Source organism: Jaculus jaculus, chromosome 1 (genome assembly GCF_020740685.1).
Source record: "Jaculus jaculus isolate mJacJac1 chromosome 1, mJacJac1.mat.Y.cur, whole genome shotgun sequence".
NCBI classification, from domain to species: Eukaryota; Metazoa; Chordata; class Mammalia; order Rodentia; family Dipodidae; genus Jaculus; species Jaculus jaculus.
Genome location: NC_059102.1, coordinates 97,437,112 through 97,457,207, shown reverse-complemented (window position 1 = coordinate 97,457,207; position 20,096 = coordinate 97,437,112). Strand labels below are relative to the sequence as shown.

The following is a 20,096-nucleotide window of genomic DNA, read 5'->3' as shown; positions in this document are numbered from 1 at the left end:
GACTAAAACTGCACACTGCTGTCCCATGTGCAATCCTAATCCTTACATGTAAAATCATTGACATGAGTATGGTAAGCATAGTTTTTATGAAGAATTTAAAAGAGAAATTGAACCTTCATACTTAATGAAATTATGAAATAAGTACCAATTCTTTAAATGGATGTACTTAAATGACATGGACTTTACAGGGCTGTTTCCAACCCATTGCTTCACAAAATGTTGCCTAAAAGTGCATGGAGCAAAATCAACTACCATTAATGTATTTGTAAGTTTACTGGTTGGTTTTTTTTTTTTTTTTTTTTTTTTTTTAACCACAGTAGAATTTGCTGGTGTGGTGAGCTTCATCATACTCATACAGTAAATTGTACTGGCTGGAAGCTGAGAGCTACCATATGAACACATGTACATGTATTGCAATTGTCCAGCTATTGGTTATACATCTTCTACATTTGACCTCTTTCCCAACAGGCTAGACTCTCAGAATGGGAACAGTTCCTATGTAGTAGTTGGCAGAACCCCTGAGACCTATAAGTATAACTATACTTCCTTCAACTTCTTGTAGAAAAAAATAAATTTTAAGGTCAGCTCAGTTGATATGTTTGGGAAATAGATTCCCCTCCTTAGGTAATAGTAACATAACTAGAAAATAATGTACCTGTTTTTGTATCATACCATGGCTTATATGAAGGTAATTCTACCAAGTGACTCTACATCCTAATAAATCTATGTGGTAGATGATGTGGAAATGGAGAAAGCCATTGATGGAATTCAGTGATAAGAATCTATGCAACCATAAGTAGCACTATTGACATATATCTGTGATAAGATTTACCTGTTATTGAGCCACTAATTATTATTTCTAATGAATCAAAATTAACCCCTACATGGAAAGGTTAAATTAAAACAACAAATTTGAAAATTTTTAAAGCTCTACTATTTTAGTTCTCTGAATTCATCATGAAAACTAGAAATGAGTGAGATATTCTACACTATGTTTATTCAACCCCAGACAAAACACTATCAAGCAGTACACTTATATTTTGGTCAAATGAAAGTTGTCCTCTAACACAAATACCTATTTGTATAACTCATAGAATGAAAGTAAGTTAAGTCTTTCCTAATTCAGTCTTCTTCAATCTGATAGTTTATAAATATTTGGAGCTATTATAAGACTTTCCTCCTTCAGAATCACCACTAGTCATCTTCATCATTTTATTCTGAATAGAGTACTAGCTAATTTGTGACAGATAGCATCTTTAACTGATTTAATTGTCAAATATGCATATGTGCTTCTTTAGAATAGTTGAGAAACCACAAAAGAAAATCACTGAGAATTCAGATTCATGGATACATTTCCATTAAAAAATTATAGCTATTTAGGACTAACTTGACTATTCTGATTCTGACTCATAATTATTTAAATGTTCTTTTTTACATTTAATTATTTACCCCAGGCTATTTCTGGATAATTTAGAAAGCATAAAGTGAGCTTTGATATGAAATCTTAATACTGAATGGTATACTCTATATCGAAATGTACTCAAGACAGGAAATTTCTTTAAAAATGTGATGAAACATGTTGGGTCATGATATGCAGAGACATTTATCTTACCAATAACTGTGGGATAACTCCACAATGCACGACCCATATACAACAACAAGGAGGGGCCAATGGAGAGGGGGTAGGTCATGGATGAGCCTAATAATGGTACCAAACTGCCTGTATTTGCTGAATACAAAACTAATTAAAAAATGTGATGAAATACAAATAACATTAATGTGATACCTTAGACACTTTTAAGTGTATATTTCAGCAGCATTAAGTACCAATATTCTCCTTTATCCATCACCACCATCAATCTTGCAAACTCAAATCTCACAAAAATGGAAATTATTTATTTCCTTTTCTGAGTAGCTAACTTTATATAGCAGGCTGCCCTCAAGATTCAACCATGTGAATAACATATCTTAAGTTTCCACTTAAGTTTCTTAAATGCATGTATGTGTGTGTGTGTGTGTGTGTGTGTGTGTGTGTGTGTATTCATCCAGCTATGGACCTATGCTTGTTTCATCCTCTGGCCTATTGTGAATAACACTCATGAATATGAAGGCCTAAATATTCCATACTTTGCTTTCAGTCCTTTAGCCGCTTATCATACAAGAATTATATTTTTATATTTTTGAGAAAATTACATATTTTTATAATATAGGCATAATTTAATATTTTATTTATTGTTTTAAAAATCTACATTTTTTCATATTATAACAAATGATTGTTATTTTGTCTTGTTTTCGTTTCCTTTTGGTTCTATTTTGTTCTTTTCAAAGTCCTGAGGATGTTTTCCTATTTTATGATAGTATATTCAATCAATTTTTATAGTAGTCACATGTATAACCTGCTTTTCCCATTGCTGTGACAACATACAAGATTAGAAGCAACATAAAGGAAGAAGGATTTTAGCAACATACAGTTTGAAAGGTACAGTCCATGGTTGCAAGGAAGTCATGGTGGCAGGAATAGAAACAGTCACATTTCTTCTTCAGACAGGATGCAGAGTGATGAATGCTTAAGCTGAGCTAGCTTTCTCATTTTATTCAGTCTAGGGCCCTAGCCCATGACATGATGCTACCTATGGTTTTGGTGGCTCTTCCCATCTCAGTTAATTTAATTCAGAAAATGTATCACTGAAATTACCATAAATTTGTCAAAATGGTCAGGTTTTCCACAGTGTACCATGGCATGAGCAGCAAGGTGTCAGGAGCTTGAAGCACCTGATAGCAGTCAGTTTACAGTCAGGAGGCAGAGTAGGGATAACTGGTGCTCAGATTGCTCTCTCATCTTCATTGTCTAGAACCTCAGCCCATGGAATGGTGCTGCTCAAAGTTATCATGAGTTTTTCCTCTTCAGTTGAACTGATCTAGAAACGACCTCACAGGCAAACCAAATTATCTGTCTTTTAGGTGCTTCTCAATCCAATCAAATTGAAAATGAAAGTTAACTATCATATCATCTAAGCAGAAATGAGCAGATTTCTTATTGTAGTTTATGTAGTTTACGAGCTGTATTTCTCTTACTGATTAGTAAAGACTGAGCACACCTGCAGGGGTATATTTCTTTGAAGAAATATCTATTCAGGTCTTCACATAACTTTAAATCATGTGGATTAATTGTTCTTGTTTTGTTAAAGTGTTGTTAGTTTGATGCAATTCTATGCCTCTAATTTGACTTATTTCTGTATGCTTGTCCAAAAATACCCTTACTCTTTCCAAAGACTTAAAGACTTCCCCCAATTTTCTCTTAGTAGTTTCATTTTCTTTTAACTTCTTGAAGTAAATATTTAACATTTCATGTGATTTTTGAAACTGGTCAAAGGTTGTTTCATTCTTACATGTAAGTATCCAAACTCTCCAGTACCTTCATGAAAAGATTATTCTTCCTCCAATGCATGTTCCTATAACTTTTTCAAAAATCAGTTGGCTTTAATTAATTTGAGTTTACTTCTAGTCATTCTTTTCCTTTCTGAAAACAAAATATTAAATGTAAAAGAATGTTCCTAGGTTAGCTATGAATAGAGTTTCTAATTATCCAGAAAAAATATCACTTCCTTCTTTCTCAAATTAACCTTGTATTTAAGCAGGCATTATCAATGGATAATTCTGAACAATGAGTTATTAATAATGGGAAAAATTCTTTCAAAATATTTGGTAACACTTCCTTTTAATTTCACTTTTTGACTCTATTAATATTGCAATATAATTTGAGCAATGAGATTTTTCCATTCTGAGGTCCCACAGAGAGAGAGAGAAAATAAATTACAGGCAGCTTTAGTTGAGACTACATCCTCTGAAATTTTAACATGCTACACTTGAACATATATATATAATGTGCCATGCACACACATTGTACAATACACACACACGCACACACACACACACACACACACACACACACACATATATATATACACACATATTGTACTATACAATTAAACCCAAGGTCTCATACAAGATAGGCAAATGAATCAATACAACAATTTTCATTTTGCTTTTGTATTCAAGATTTTTAAAAAAATATTCCATTTTTTTAAATTGTTTTGTTTATTTTTATTTATTTATTTAAGAGCAACAGAAAGAAAGAGGCAAAGAGAGAGAAAGAGAGAGAATGGGCACACCAGGGCCTCCAACCACTGCAAATGAATTCCAGATGGATGCACCCTCTTGTGCATGTGGCTAACATGGATCCTGGGGAATCAAGCCTTGAACCGGGGTCCTTAGGCTTCACAGGCAAGTGCTTAAACACTAAGCAATCTCTCTAGCCCCTCAAGTTTTTTTTTTTTTTTTTAATATTTTTCTTGTAGTATGGTCTCACTGTATCCCAGGCTGACCTGGAACCTACTGTGCAGTACTGGGCTGACCTCAAATTCACAGCAGTTCTCCTACCTCTGCCTTCCATGTGCTGAGATTAAAAGCATGTGCCACTACACACAGCTTGTATTAAACTGTTTACCATACAATTGCTTCACAGTTTTTATGGTATGCCAATTTGTTGTATTAGAAATTAGCTCATTTTTTAGCTTTTAAAATCAGTTTTTATTCATCTTTTATTTTTAAAATAGAGTATATTTATTTTTACATATAAATTAATAGCCAATGTAATTTATTCATTTAGTATCTCTACTATTGACAGTATTGCAAATTTAGCTTCATTTGTGTAGAAATTTTAAGAGTGGCTAATTAGTTTCTGAAAGCAATTTATTAAAATGCTGAATTTCGTTTGTGCCTTGCTGTACTTGACTTATTCTCAAAATCTAAATCTGATAAATGGTAGTTTCTGTTCCTCATGCACCTCCAACTTTGTTTCTTTCCCTTTTTGCACATCAGTGTATAAAGAAGAGATTTGTTCTTTTTAAACTTTATGTGTAGTCTGGATGGTCTAATAGATGTACGCTGTACTATGTGAAAATATGCCATTTTGAGGCTGGAGAGATGGCTTAGCACTTAAGGTGCTTACCAGTAAAGCCATGGGACCCAGGTCCGTTTCCCCAGGACCCTTGTAAGCCAGATACACAAGGTGTTGCATGTGTCTGGAATTCATTCATAGTGACCAGAGGCCCTGGCATGCCAATTCTCAATGTGTGTCTCTTTCTTTAATAAATAAATAAAAATTAAAAATAAAAAGAACAAAAATTTTCATTTTCAACAGTATAATTTCAACAAAACATACCCCTGGAACTGCTTAAATATAATGAATGGCACTACTGTAGTACTACTAAGTACTCAATATAGAGGGGATTAGAAAAATGAAATGTTTTGTGAACATTATACTCAAAAAATATACAGACAATGTGCCCTTTAGTTTTCTATGCATGTGCACGAAAAACCACAAGATGCCAAGAAAAGGGGTTTAAATTAAGCAAAACTTCAGTGCTACATAGTTATGACACTATATGTATCTTCAAAAAATTGTAAATTTGGGCTGGAGAGATGGCTTAGCGGTTAAGCGCTTGCCTGTGAAGCCTAAGGACCCCGGTTCGAGGCTTGGTTCCCCAGGTCCCACGTTAGCCAGATGCACAAGGGGGCGCACGCGTCTGGAGTTCGTTTGCAGAGGCTGGAAGCCCTGGCGTGCCCATTCTCTCTGTGCCTGTCCCTCTCAAATAAATAAATAAATAAAAATATTTTAAAAAAATGTAAATTTCCTCATCCATTTCCTTGATTAGCCTAACCATGTTAGCAACAAACCTGAATTGAAGTAGTAACACAAAAAACGACAACAGAAAAAATGCAAATGACATGGTGATAGCTCAGTCAGTAAAGTTGTTTGAAAGCATGTGGATCCTGAGTTTGAACCCTAAAACACATTTATTTATTTATTTTTATTTATTGAGAGAGAGAGAATGAGAAAGAGAGAGAGAGAGAAAGGGAGAAAGAGAGTGTGTGAATGGGCATACCAGGGTCTCTAGCCACTGCAAAGGAACTACAGATGCATGTGCACCACATAGTGCACATGCCTTAAGTACTAAGCAATCTCTCCTGCCTGATAATTTTTAACATAATGAAAATAGCTACCTCAAGCTAATATTAATTATTATGCTAAATACATTTATTGTGCTATATCCTTATAATTATATTTCAACATATTTTGACATAATTTTCAATGCTTGAACTACAGGTGTCATATTCCAAGCCCCTTCTTAGCAACCAGAGTATTATCCAGTATATCTGAAAGGATGAATAATATACTTGCTCCTTCAAAAAATCTATTCAGAAGCTATGTTTTGCTACATACTTTCTGCAGGAACAGGGATCTAGAGATGTATGCAGCTGAATCTTTTTCCTCACAATGTTCACTATAGTGGACCCAACACACAAGTAAATAACATTCACTGCCGTGGATGCACCAGTAAAAATAATTCAAGTTGCACAGGATGTAATGTCAACCTATTTAAAGTGAGGTTGGTTTGTTGCATGTCAGCTTCCTTGTTTTGAGAGTGGGATTGAACTCATGGAACTACACAAGTTAACCAAGAATTTATCACTGAGCCACATGCCCAACCTTCCTTAAAAAAGGTTTGAAATGGGCTGGAGAGATGGCTTAGCAGTTAAGCGCTTGCCTGTGAAGCCTAAGGAACCCCAGTTGGAGGCTCATTTCCCCAGGTCCCACGTTAGCCAGATGCACAAGGGGGCGCACACGTCTGGAGTTCGTTTGCAGTGGCTGGAGGCTCTGGCGCACCCATTCTCTCTTTTCTCTCCCTATCTGCCTCTTTCTCTCTCTGTCAGTATCAAATAAATAAATAAAAATAAACAAAAAATAAAAAAATGGTTTGAAATATCAATGAAAATACATTATGGAAAATTAACAAACAACTTCACATTTCTTTCATGAAACTTTATAAATCACTTGTCACATAATTAAGGGCAAGTTTTCTAACCATAAGGAATCATAATTATCTAATAATATTAATGTCTTTTGTAAAGTAATATTTTTATATTATAAAACTGATAGGTGTAATGGTACATTTTAAATATAATTACTGTCAGTAATTACTTGAACAAGCTGTAAGTAAAATATAGTAGTGTGACCTTCTTTGATTATAATCATTATAACTTTTAACCATAGTGTGATATACAAAATAAAATTGTTTCATAGCAATTAAATATACGTATAAATTGTAAACAAAATGCCTAACTACACTATCTTTAATATAGCTAAAATTTCAATTAAATTTAATGTTTGAAATGTATAAGGAAAGATCATGTGTCAAACTTCCCTTAATTCAAAAATATATTCAATATCATTTAACCAAGAAATAGACAAGGGAAAAAATTATTTCCATTCTTTTAAAAGTTATTTATTTGGCCTGGAGGGATGGCTTAGCAGTTAAGGCATTTGCCTGCAAAGCCTTAGGATCCCAGTTCTATTCTCCAGGTCCCACGTAAGCCAGATGCATGAGGGGATGCATGCATCTGGAGTTTATTTGCAGTGGCTGGAGACCCTGGCACACCCATCCTCCCCATCTCTCTCTCTCTCTCTGTCTGTCTTTCTCTCTGCCTCTTTCTCCCTCTCAAATAATAAATAATTTTAAAAGCTATTTATTTATTTGAGAAAGAAAAAAAGAGGCAGTTAGGATAGATAGAGAATGGGCTTGCTGGGGCTTACAGCCTATGCAAACAAATTCCAAATGCATGCACTACTTTGTGCACCTGGCTTATGTGATACTGAGGAATCGAACCTGGTTCCTTAGGCTTCACTTGCAAGCAACTTAACCACTAAGCCATCTTTCTACTCATTCTTTTTTCTTTTTATCTTTTCTATGTCTTAACCTACAGTACCATACTAAGTCTTATATTTAGTAAATTTAGGGATATAATATATATATACATTCTACAAAAATATATTTTAAACACTGTTATAGAAATGTATCCTTTTATAATAATAGGGGATGTTTTTGCTAAATACAAATGTAGTAGACATAATAAAAAATTGTAGTTATGACTGTCTTTTTTGAACATGCTAGCCACTGAACTGCTATGTTTATAAAAATTGAATGTAAAAGAGGAGGTAGGTCTGCAGAGGATATATATGTGGTCTGTCCAGTAAGCCCAATCAACTAAGTGGCCAACTTGTAGCATTTATCCATAACCTGTGAGAATTCAGACTGGGAAGCTGAATTTCTGAAGCACCTCTGCCATGGTCTCTTTCTTTGAAATCTTCATTTCTCCCAACATGTTTTGTGTCAACTATACATGGATGTGTCCATTTTCTGAATATATATTATATTACTTGGTGACATTCCCATGAACTCAAATAGAAGTTTTTGGAAACCTGGCTGGAGGACTTTTCCAAAATCAACCACTTTCAAATACATCCATTCTTTCTCTGAGTTATTACATCTATATTCTTCCCTTGATAGCAAATTCCCTGTTCTACATTTCAGTTTGAAAACCTGAGTCATTTATTACCTGTACTACACAGTCAGGTATTAAGCAATGATAATGATGATGGGTCTCTAGAATCTTCTTGCCTTTTTCCCTTGTAATGATGAAGGTTTAGAGAAAAATGAACTTGTCTACTACTATTGACTCCTTAATTATGATTTCTTTCAAGTGGAACTACAAAGAAGTATTCATTTCTTATTCTGTTTTATTTATTGCTTATAATGAAATTCACCTGAATTTGTCTTCTCATATTCCTTTTCATTGAATTTTCTTGGACAAAAAATATATTGGATATAGGAATATAAAATGCAGGAGAAATCTGTAATCTATTTTCCTTGGATGTTTATCTGCTCATTATGTATTTTTATGAATTTTAGATCTGTGCCTTAGGAGACCAACCAAACTATATTTAATTTACTGTCCACTATAAAGCAGAGCTACAAGACAGCAGAGTCAGCCCACTGACCTTGACAAAGCCATAACAAGTATTGCAGTTGAACATGAAACCAACTACATGTGGTACTTCTGTGAAATCTATAACCATGATAATGTGAAACAAGGATATAAATTGGCTTTTGTATTTTATAATTCCATAATAATTAAATTTAAAAACTTAATACATGGGAACATCATATCAGATAATTCATTATTTTATCTATAATTCTTGGGAATCATTGTGCTTCTATATTTTGGGGGAGTTTCCCTCCTTATCTCTAATCTATTTGGGGACTAAAAATTAAGAAAGTAGAGATGTCTCTTTTCAACCATGTAATTATGTGGAAATTTTTTTCTTAGTTCTTCATTTATGTCTTTTGCTTCCATAGGAATCTTAAATATGTATTTTCTTTTTATTTTTTTATCTTTTCACAATTTTTATTAACATTTTCCATGATCATAAAAAATGTCCCATGTTAATACCCTCCCTCCCCCACCCCACAATTTCCCCTTTGAAATTCCATTCTCCATCAAATTACCTCCCCACCTCAATCATTGTACTAACATATATACAATACCAACCTAGGTGTGTAACTTAATTAGATTTTTATTTGACTTCTTAATCTATTGCAATGAACAGTTTCTATCAGCAGTGATTTCTTTCTCACTATCTCAGACTTTGAGTTTTAGTCTATGCACTTTTTGTGCTCCATTTTTGCTGTAAATTCTGTACTTAGGATGGTGAATGAACATAGATGATTATGTGTATTTCTATGGATTTATTGGGTCATACAACTAATTATTTATTATTTATTAGGTATAATAAAAATGTGTGTTAGATATTTAAAACCAAAAAATGCCATATCCTATTGCCTTTAATATACACAGCTTTAATATAGTCTAATAAAAGCATTCTCTTGAGCTATGTAGCTCTTAGGATGAAACCATCCCACTGTTCACTGCTTTCCACACAGGTTCTGACCTTTTCTAAGATACTATAGTGAAGATATAATATGTCAGTTTTTTTTTTCCTTGATATACATTTTGAAGATCTCTTGTATTAGATTTGATGATCAATGTGCTAGGATAGAGGACATCCACTCATTGGAGTTCATCTGGAACACTGTGTAATCTTGAATTTACCTATCTTTCTCTTTCTCTAAAACAAAGATAATTTATGAAGCAAATTTAATTTAAAATATGTGATACACTTTAGCAAATGGTAGACACACAGAATATTCTGTAAACTCAGTTGTGTGTGTGTGTTTAATTGAAAAGCAATCCCAAAGTAGAGAAACCATAGCAATACTGTTCTTTTTCAGGAGGGCTGTTGACTATGATAACAATTGCCCAGGCTTAGTAAACTGTAATCTTTAATTAAAGTGGATAATGACAGAGTCTATTTATGTACCAAAAATGTTTAGTTTGTAAGGAGAGTATAACTTGTTAGCTTTGCATATGTAGATGAATATATGCCAGATGGTTTATGTATCTGGTATATCTACTCATGTTATATGTGCTGAATATTTTGATAAACTATTGAAAAACAAATTTTATATTTTGAAAAGTAAAATGGAAGCTATATGGAGCTATGTTTATTCAAACCTTTGGCTTCATGAAGTGGGAGTATGTTTTGTAAACTAAAACTAATATTTTAGGGCTGGAGAGATGGCTTAGCAGTTAAGCGCTTGCCTGTGAAGCCTAAGGACCCTGGTTCGAGGCTTGACTTCCCAGGACCCACGTTAGCCAGATGCACAAGGGGGCGCATGTGTCTGGAGTTCGTTTGCTGTGGCTGGAGGCCCTGGCATGCCCATTCTCTCTCCCTCTCTCTATCTGCCTTTTTCTGTTCCTCTCTGTCTCTCTCAAATAAATTTTAAAAAACTAATATTTTAAATTATTGTTGGTTCATTTCATTGTAATAGAGGCCACAACTATAGTTCATATAACTATAGCAAAAGATGTAGGGTGCTTTGTTGTACATTCATGTAATAGTTATTTTTAGCACTTTGTATATGCAAGTAACTGTATAGTCCTAAACTGTGAAACAGACATGATTGTAACTCTCATGGATGTTCTAGTTCTAACACTTTTCTGTAGAGGCCTAGACAGGGAAATAAAATAATCTGGAATTAAATAATGCATTGCTATAGTATAATTTAAGAGATATGGCTATCTTTCACCAAATTTGTGATTATAATTAGGGTGGCAATTAAGGTGGTACTTTAAAAATGAACAACGCAAACAAAAGATTACATATTCAGTAACCCTGGATTGGAGGAAAGCTTAGAAAACCCTGTTGTAGCATAGCCAAATGAGCTTCAGCTAGACCTTAAGAAAATAAAGGGCATATGGGTTGGGGATTAAGCAATGCTTTCTTGCCACAGTATAGCATTGAGGGCTTACTGCCAATTGGGAAAATATTGAAGCTTTTGGAAAGTGTCAACACCATATTTTGTTTTAAGTACAGCACATTCGGTATTGACTTCAAAGGAGCTGTATGTCAAAAGGGAAAGCAGCCGTGTTGGAGAGGGGAGGAAGAGCAAGACTCCATGTTTGAGATGTGCTGAGACAGGGGCTTGAGGATCTTTCATCCACATCATTATCTTGTGAGTGGGACACATGGACAATAACTTACATTCTAAATGCATGCTAGTGAGTTAGCTGTTATGAGGGATGTTGGTGCATGTCTTTCTTAACTGTTTTGTTTATGTTCTACCATACTTACCAGGAGCTATTTATATTTACAAATGTTGGTAATGACATTAAGTACTTTTCATAATGTCATTTTAGAACCAAGACATACAACAGGGCTTTTATCACACAGTTGGAAATATATGTATGAAATATATAATTGCAAAGAAGTGTACTTTCACTAGTCTCACTTTTCTAAACAGCCTCATTAGATATGGAAAAGAATTAGCAAATATGGCCTCTTTGTTGTGTTTTGTGTTGTAGGACTTAAAGTCTAGCAGATGCATGATAAGAAAACAGCTTGAACATAAATGTAAAATCATTTCTCTATCAGCCTATTTATCTATCATCTGTCTATCCATTTAACATACACATACTTCATTTTCTAGTATTTTTATGAGTTTTCAGCTGCTTTACTTTTATACCCAAGTTAACAGAGATGAGATAGTCTTATGTAACTTAGAAAAAATAAAGCCATTTAAAAAATATTCTTTGCCCCCGCAAATAGTAACAGGTCTAATTTTGAAAGTGTTGGTACTTCTATTTGAGAGCTGGATGCTTAGAATAAGAAACTACATAGTAGAAAGTTATGGGATTTGCCTTTCTCACTTGTCAAAAATATTTGTAATAAATACAAGATGCTACTTTAGTTATTATAACACTAATAAAAATGTCTTTTAGAAGTAGTTTTGTGATGCACCTGATTGAGAAACACATTAGATATTGCAAAAGAAATTATTAAGTTAATACTGCTTGATTTAAAAATTATGAATACCTCTTGCATTTTTCAACTCTCTTTTCAATCTACCAGTCCTTCTGATTGTCATAATAATCAATATTCGTGGTAGAATATGACTTCAAATGAATCTTATAAACAGCTATCAATTTGTAGCACCAATATGAGCTTGGTATGTATTTGAAGTATGTATAAAGTACAAAGCGATCCAACTCCTACCTGTATAAGCACCTCTCTCATACTAGGTCCTAGATGCCAGCCTTCATCCAGCATCCCTGAAATAAATAGCTGGAATACAGCTGTGATCACTTGTAACAGAAGCCAGCAATAATTAAACTCCCTTCCATTTATATTTTTCCCTAAAGAAGGAAATGCAAGCCTGGAAAGAAAGAAGCTTCTTTCTTACCACAGTGTGACTAAAGGGGAATTAAGGAGAAAAAAGTGTTTTATGCCTAATGGAATTCTATTTTCACTTGCATTTACATGAGATTATATAAACCTACTTTATGCAGAAAGGAACAGGGAGCCTAGATGATCTAGCTTTTAAAACATGGGCAAGTCACTTATTCAATCAGAAGATCAAAGCTTAAATTGTATGTAAACTATAACATATCCAAATCAAATTAGTCTATTTTAAGGAAATAACAAAAATAAAATACAATTATCAAAGTTATTCATTAGCTTAAGGTTCTAAGTATCAAATACATATTTCATTTGTCATTGCTATTTTATGTTTTTTTGCAAAAATATTTTTATGAAATTTTTAAAAGGCTGGGATGCTTCATTTCACTTTCCATTGATAATTGCTAGTCAATAAAATATAACTGATGTTATTTGTTTTTGTGGATACTATACTCTGCCTCATTGCTTAATTCCTTGTTACTTAAACAGCTACGTAGAGGATTAAAAAAAAATTCTACTTATTTATATATTTATTTATTTATTTGAGACAGAGAGAGAGAGAGAGAAATAGAAAGACAGTGTGAGAATGGGCATGCCAGGGCCTCTAGCCAGAGCAAACAAACTGCAGCTGCATGTGCCACCTGGTGCATCTGGCTTACTTGGGATCTGGAGAATTGAACCTGGGTCCTTAGGCTTTGCAGGCATGCGTCTCAACCACTAAGCCATCTCTACAGCCCCATGGAGGATTTTTTTTTTTTTTTTTTACATATAATACCTTGTCATCTGAGAAGAGATATATTTTTACTTCTTTTCCATTTTAACACTGTTTTACTGCTTTTATTGCCTTTTGTTCTGGCTAAGACATATAGATGAACAACGCTGTTTGCAGATGGACAAAGGATTTGAATCTTTTAATAAGATGTATAAATGGCTAATAAGCACATGAATAGATGATTAGTGTGATTAACTACCGGAGGAATGAAAATTAAAAAGGCTCCTTTCACAGAAAATGAAAAATGTTGTCAAGGATCTAGAAAAACAGACCTTTATGCTGTTTGTACAATGTAACATGGTGAACTTGTTACTAAAACAATCGAACATTACTTTTTAAAAATTAGGTTTTCATTCTGATTTAGCATTGCCACTTCTAGATACAAACCCAAGAGGATTGAAAGTGGGACCTTGAAGAGATATCAATTTCCTCATGAACATAATGTCATTACATATAGTGGATAAAATGTTAAAGTATCTCCCCCAATGCCTTAGGTAGGGTCTCACTCTAGCCCAGGCTGACTTGGAATTCACTATGTAGTCTCAGGCTGGCCTCAAACTCATTGCAATCCTCCTACCTCTACCTCCTGAGTGATTAAAGACATGTGCCAACACACTCAGTTTTAAATTCTTTAATAAACACAACCAACAGTCCTTTGTACTTTTATTACCATTTATTTTATGGTGAATTTACTCCAAAGCTATAAGTTTCTGTTTCTTTAGGTATTTTTTTTGGAGGGGGGGGGTATCTTTTTTCTTCTATGCAACTTCCTCTTTTGGTTCAGGAATGATCTGTTCCTCTTCAGTGAGGATCATCTCAGTGTGGCAGGGAGAGCTCATGTATGTATTAATCTGACTATGAGCTCTGTTAAGTGTGGAGGAACATCTCCAGTGCTTTGTTCTCCTGAGTATGCTAAATGACCAGAAAAAAACACATCTAAACACTTAAGTTCAGAGTTATTCTGTATTTTAAAACATGTATAACAGAAATCCAGCACTATTTTTTGAGCTACCAAACCTGTATTCAGCCCCATTGTTTAGCTTGGGCACACCTACCAACTCCACCATGAACCTCTACAATGTCACACACTGGTTGTTGAGTTTTTATATATGCATACTCTTGATGCCCTGGCCAGCTTCTCAAATTCAGGTGTTCTCAAAGTAAACACATAGATTTGAACCCCTTGATCTGCATGATTTTGTGGGGATTTCTGGGTCAACAGAATAGGGAGTCATTTTCATAGGTCACCTCAGGCTATTTACAAGAGGAACAGCAAGGGTACCAGGGAGAATTCATGATAACTCCCCTAAAAGTATTCTTAATGTCCATTAATATATGAATAGATAGGCATACATGAAAGACTATCATTCAGTTCTACTAATTTTGGTATATACCATAACTTGCATGAACCTCAATCACATTATACTAAATGACATGAGGCAGTCACACAGAGGCAACTAGTATATAATTTCACTCTTAGGATGTACCCACCATAGCTAAAATCACACAGATAAAATAAATGGATGTTGTTAATAGCTGTGAGCTAAAAGGAATGATATTATTGTCTAATGATAAAGGCATTTCAGTCCTACAAGATGCTCTAGATGGGTGCTGGTGATTATAGAAATGAATGTACCACTAGTCTGTATATTTAAGAAAGGTTATGATGGTAAATTTTATTAAGTATAATTTCCCATATTAAAAGTTAGAAAAAAAATGCCAATTAAAAAAACCTATTTATCTAAAAAAAAAAAATTATCTCTCTGAATCCCAGACAGACTTTATAGTAACTTCTTAACAGAAAGCATGTAGTTCATTAAATATCATCTTGCTCTGGTGTTGTCTGGCCTTTCAATAACTACTCTTAGCATGTTTCCACACGCTTGTTATAAAATTCATACATTTATTTTTGAATCAGTTTTCTTATGCCTGATTTATAATGATGTGCTGTCATATTTAAATGGGAAAAAAGACAATTCCCCAAGATGGGCCGCTTGCATTGAGAATTCAGCTTTATAACTAGCACTCTTCAGCGATGGTCATCTGTGAATTCTTAGCTTCTTGAATCTCAGCCTGTTTGGGGTATTATACATGCTGACAGTGAGAAGGAAGCAATTTGTAAGAGAACTAAACTTTTCTCATCAACATACCACTACTGTAAAACTGTGCTTTTCTCTCATTTGCAAAAGTATTCAGTGAAAAATGTTTAATTTATTGTTCAATAATTGATTTCATGTTTTTATAGAAATGTGAGAAAAATAATCAGAATCTCAAAATGTCTGAGGAAATTTCAAAGCTTATGTTGCAGTAAAAAGCAGGTGAAGCATACCCATGCATTTCTTTCCTATTGTGTTGACTGTTACCAATCGTTCAAATACAAGTTCTAATAGAGAACAGACCTCAGACCTTCCTTACTATATGTTGTGATCTGTATCTTTGAAATAATGAACCATTTTCAGTCAGAATGCTGCACACTCACTCTCATCAATGTCACAGCTAAGGCAGAGAGAATCTCATGGGACTCATGGCTATGGCACTCACTTTTGTTTTGTTTTATTTTGTTCTGTATCTGTTTTCCTCAGGTGAGCAAAACATCTAAGTAGGTTTTGAACTGGTTGGAGGGAACAACACTGCGTTCTTGGGTCTGTGCCTCAATAGTTCTGCTAATGAGTCTCAGTATTTTTATACAGCATGAAAGGATCTTGTAACATTTTTAGCAGAAAACTCCCACAAAACAAGCAACTTCCAGGTATAGTGGCTCATGTATTTAGTTCCAACACTTGGAAGGGAGGTTGAGGTATGAAAATCACTCAAGTTCAAGTCCAGCCTGGGTCTACAAAGTGAATTACACGTCAGCCTGGGTTAGGGTGAGACCTTTCCTTGAAAAAGTAAAAAAGGAATTTGTAACACAACTAAACAAACAGCTTTCTGACTCTGGGTGCTTATTCGTTTATTTATATTCAAATTATAAATTAAAATGGTGAATAAACTTATGAAGCCTGAATGAAGTATTAATTTTTTCTCCTTCCCACTCTCCCTCCCTCCTACATCACACTACTCTGCCTTCTTTTCCTAACTCACACTCCTCTCTCTCAGTAGTAAAGTACCTGATTTTCAACATTTGGGTAATGAAGTTATTGGGCTAGTTGCTATCTACAGGAATTCTGATTCTAGATTAAGAGCAATGTTACTGTTCACTGGATTGTTTCCTTTTGCAATGATGATAAGAAATCTTGTACACACAGAAACACACACACACACACACACACACACACACACACACACATTTTGCAAAGTCAATTTTATGGTAGAAGTCAGGTTTTGTATAAAATCTGAAATTTTAAGGTACTGCCTAATTTTTGATACAATTGTTTTGGGGTCCGGTGTTGTACAAGTAAGTCCACTGACTCACAGAATGCTGGGTAAGGGCTGATGCATCAGGGCTACACACTGGAGGTCAGGATCTCAAAGTGAAGTGCTGGGCTGCTGGAGGAGTCAGCTTTTATTGTAGAAAATCATAAGATGTTCATTGCGAAAACTGAATGGGAATTAAATCACAATTAAACTACAAAGTTACACAAAGTTACTGGTAAACAGAAGAAATCACAAGGTATTCATTGCATGAGTCACATAGACAGAACTGAGGCAAACAAGGGACATTCCTTATGGTGCAGATAACAGGAAGCACCTGCATTTCACAATAAGGCCTGTGGTAATGATTCCTGAAACTTCTCTTATTTGTCAAGAAGATCAGTTAGGTAGTGACTTCCATTATGCATGCCAAGAGGCAAGGGCTTCATAGGATAGTGTTTAACCCAGTCTTTTGTGTTTCTTTACAATAATGGTTTTTCACATGTGTGAGGTACAATGCAGGTAAACAATCAGTAATGTTTAGATCAGGATTATTTGCATTTCGATTGTTTAGTTATCATTTCATTGTGTTGGGTACATTAAAACACACTCTCTCTTTGTTATTCTTAAATATACACAAAATAAAAATACAATCCTTCACCATGTCATATGTCTCTTGCTATGCAATAGAATATCAAGTTATTCCTCTTCTCCTTCTGCACCTTGTGGTCCCCTTAACCACTGTCTCTGTGTAATCCCTCCACTACCTTACTCACATCCCAGTAAGCACTAATTTCTCTCTCTTTCTAGTAGATCAACTTATTAAACTTTTCACATCTAAGTATTTGACTCTTCTTGACTGACTTCACTTAACACAGTGCCCTCCAGGCTCACTCATATAGGGGCAAATGACAGAATTTCATGCAGAACCACAAGCAATGAAATTGAATCAGTAAAGGGTCTCCCAATGAAGAAAAGTACAGAACTACATGGCTTTACTACAGAGTTTTGCCAAACTTTTGTAGAAAAACTAACATTAATTCTCAAAGATTGCAGAATTTGAAGTAATTTTTCAGTCTTGATACTATTTATCAGAATCTGAGCTGTGAAATATAGTTAAGCTTTTAATACCATTGAAGATGCCTATAGAATTGAATAAAAGTGGCTGTTAGACACCACTGTTGACAGCAAAGCTCAGTATAAATAATTGAACATTGTAAATATGTGCATGCAATCATGAATAATGATGGGGACTTTGATTTCATTGAATAAAGGAGACCCAAGGAAGCCATGCAAATTATGTTGCCTTTCCTTTCTGAAAGATGAGATAGCAGAACAATGTAAAGATATGATTTGATTGAGAATTTCAACCCAAAAAAGGTGTCAGTAAAAACACAAAAAATGTAATTATCATTAGCAACTGTGTACATGACATGTTTCCTACCTTCTTTCTGAGGAAGTTTTAATATTTTCATGCATGACTTATATGTTCAAGGTTAATGATCACATTAAAAACCATGCCTCCATTAAAATAATTTTTGACAACTGTCTACTAGGAAACAAGCTGATTTGGTGGAGGGGATAGTAATTGGAAACTTGTTCAATGTTCCTAAGGTCATTCTGTAATATAGAGGATATGACATTAAAAATATTAAATTCATTTCCAATATTGATAGAATAATTCAGAGGAGGTACTAGAAATTCTGCTATTCTTTGTCACTTAGAAGGCCATGGACTAGGGACCAGAAAGCCATCCCTTTTGTGGGATACATTAAGAAAATTGGAAAATGCCCCTGGGCTTCAGTTCTGATATGTAACAATAGGGCTCCTCTGAAATCTTTTCTTATACCTGTTGCCATCACAACTTATAATAATAATAAGAAGAATAAACTCAAAATATTCTGAGTATTTATTTGTCCTTCAGTGAACTGTGTTCTATACAAAGTGATATCAGTGAAGCAAACTTGTAGAGGTAAATATCATATGGATGAATTTGTTAAAATTACTTTTTGATATTTTTATTTATTTATTAGAATGAGCAGAAAGGGAAGGGGGGAGAATAGGCAAGCTAGAGCCTTCAGCCAGTGCAAATCAACTCCAGATACATGCACCACCTTGTGCATCTAGCTTATGTGGGTCCTGGTAAATTGAACCTGTGTCCTTTGGCTTTGTAGGCAAGTGCCTTAACTGCTGAGCCATCTCTCCAGCCCATTGACTTTTTTTTTTTTTTTAACATAGGAAGCAACTGAAATTTAAGGGAGACAAATAATACCTAAGGTGCCTTTGTAAGTTTAATGACCATAGTATATGAATCTAGGTTATGTGCTGACAAAGGCAGAAACTGCCCTTAACCAAATCACCAGCACTTCTGACATTTAATCAAGGTAGTTAAATTATCTATTGTATCTCCTTTCTATTTCCTTGGTTCCTCCATCTGTCCCTCTAAGTCTCCAATTATGTCATAATTTATTCTTCCCAATCAAGGACTAGGTTCTATGCACCTTATTTCAAATGTACTTTGCGTTCCAAGTTTTGTTCTGTTAGGATGCATTGGTCAATTAAAATTTCTTTTGAGTGAATCTTATGTTTTCCTTGCTTTTACCGTGGTTCATAGCTTGAACTCAGACAAAAGCTTATTTGGAAAATCACAGTGATTCAGTAAATAGTAATGTAAAGGAAAGGCTATCAAATGATTGTAATAGATAAAGCCTCCTCTTAAAATAGAACTATTCTCTGCTTCCTCTCTCCTGCCCCACTCTTCCCTCTAGCATGTGTCATTTCACAAGTTCACACTTGTTTCCCTATGTGCTGAAAATTAGAAGGAACCCTTAAGAAAATTTGCAAGTGTTGGCACTACATCCAGGTTTCCTTTCTCATGTTATTTGCTATGCTGTGGCCTTGGAAAACTCTTCTCAGTGCTGAGCAGCTTGTTGGCTCTGGGAACAGGTGATCTATGAAACTGAAGCTTTACCTTGACTCTGTAATCATTTATCCCACAAAGTATAACTCATTAGAGACCACTAATAACAATTCAACAGCACCTTTCTGCACTGAGAGCTGCCCTTTCAGAGCCAACACTGTACAACTACAAAAAAGTTAATTTTCCATATCATAACTGATTTATTCTATAGATGTACATTGGCTCTGGCTCCACCATAGTATTCCACCACTTTCCTTTTTGCCTCATTTGTTCATTCATCTGTCTCTCTCTCTCCTGACTTATTTCTTTATTTTACCTTCTTTTATCTCCTCTATTTTCTTCCTTCTTTGTTA

The 20,096-nt window shown here is 34.5% G+C and overlaps 1 protein-coding gene and 1 pseudogene across 4 annotated transcripts in view; one reads left to right on the top strand and one right to left on the bottom strand.

The window, feature by feature from the left end:
• The window catches only part of Lingo2 (leucine rich repeat and Ig domain containing 2), a 1,280,444-nt gene that overhangs the window by 746,106 nt on the left and 514,242 nt on the right, over positions 1 to 20,096 (top strand). The window lies entirely within an intron of this gene.
• LOC123464017 lies at positions 14,162 to 14,707 on the bottom strand (annotated as a pseudogene).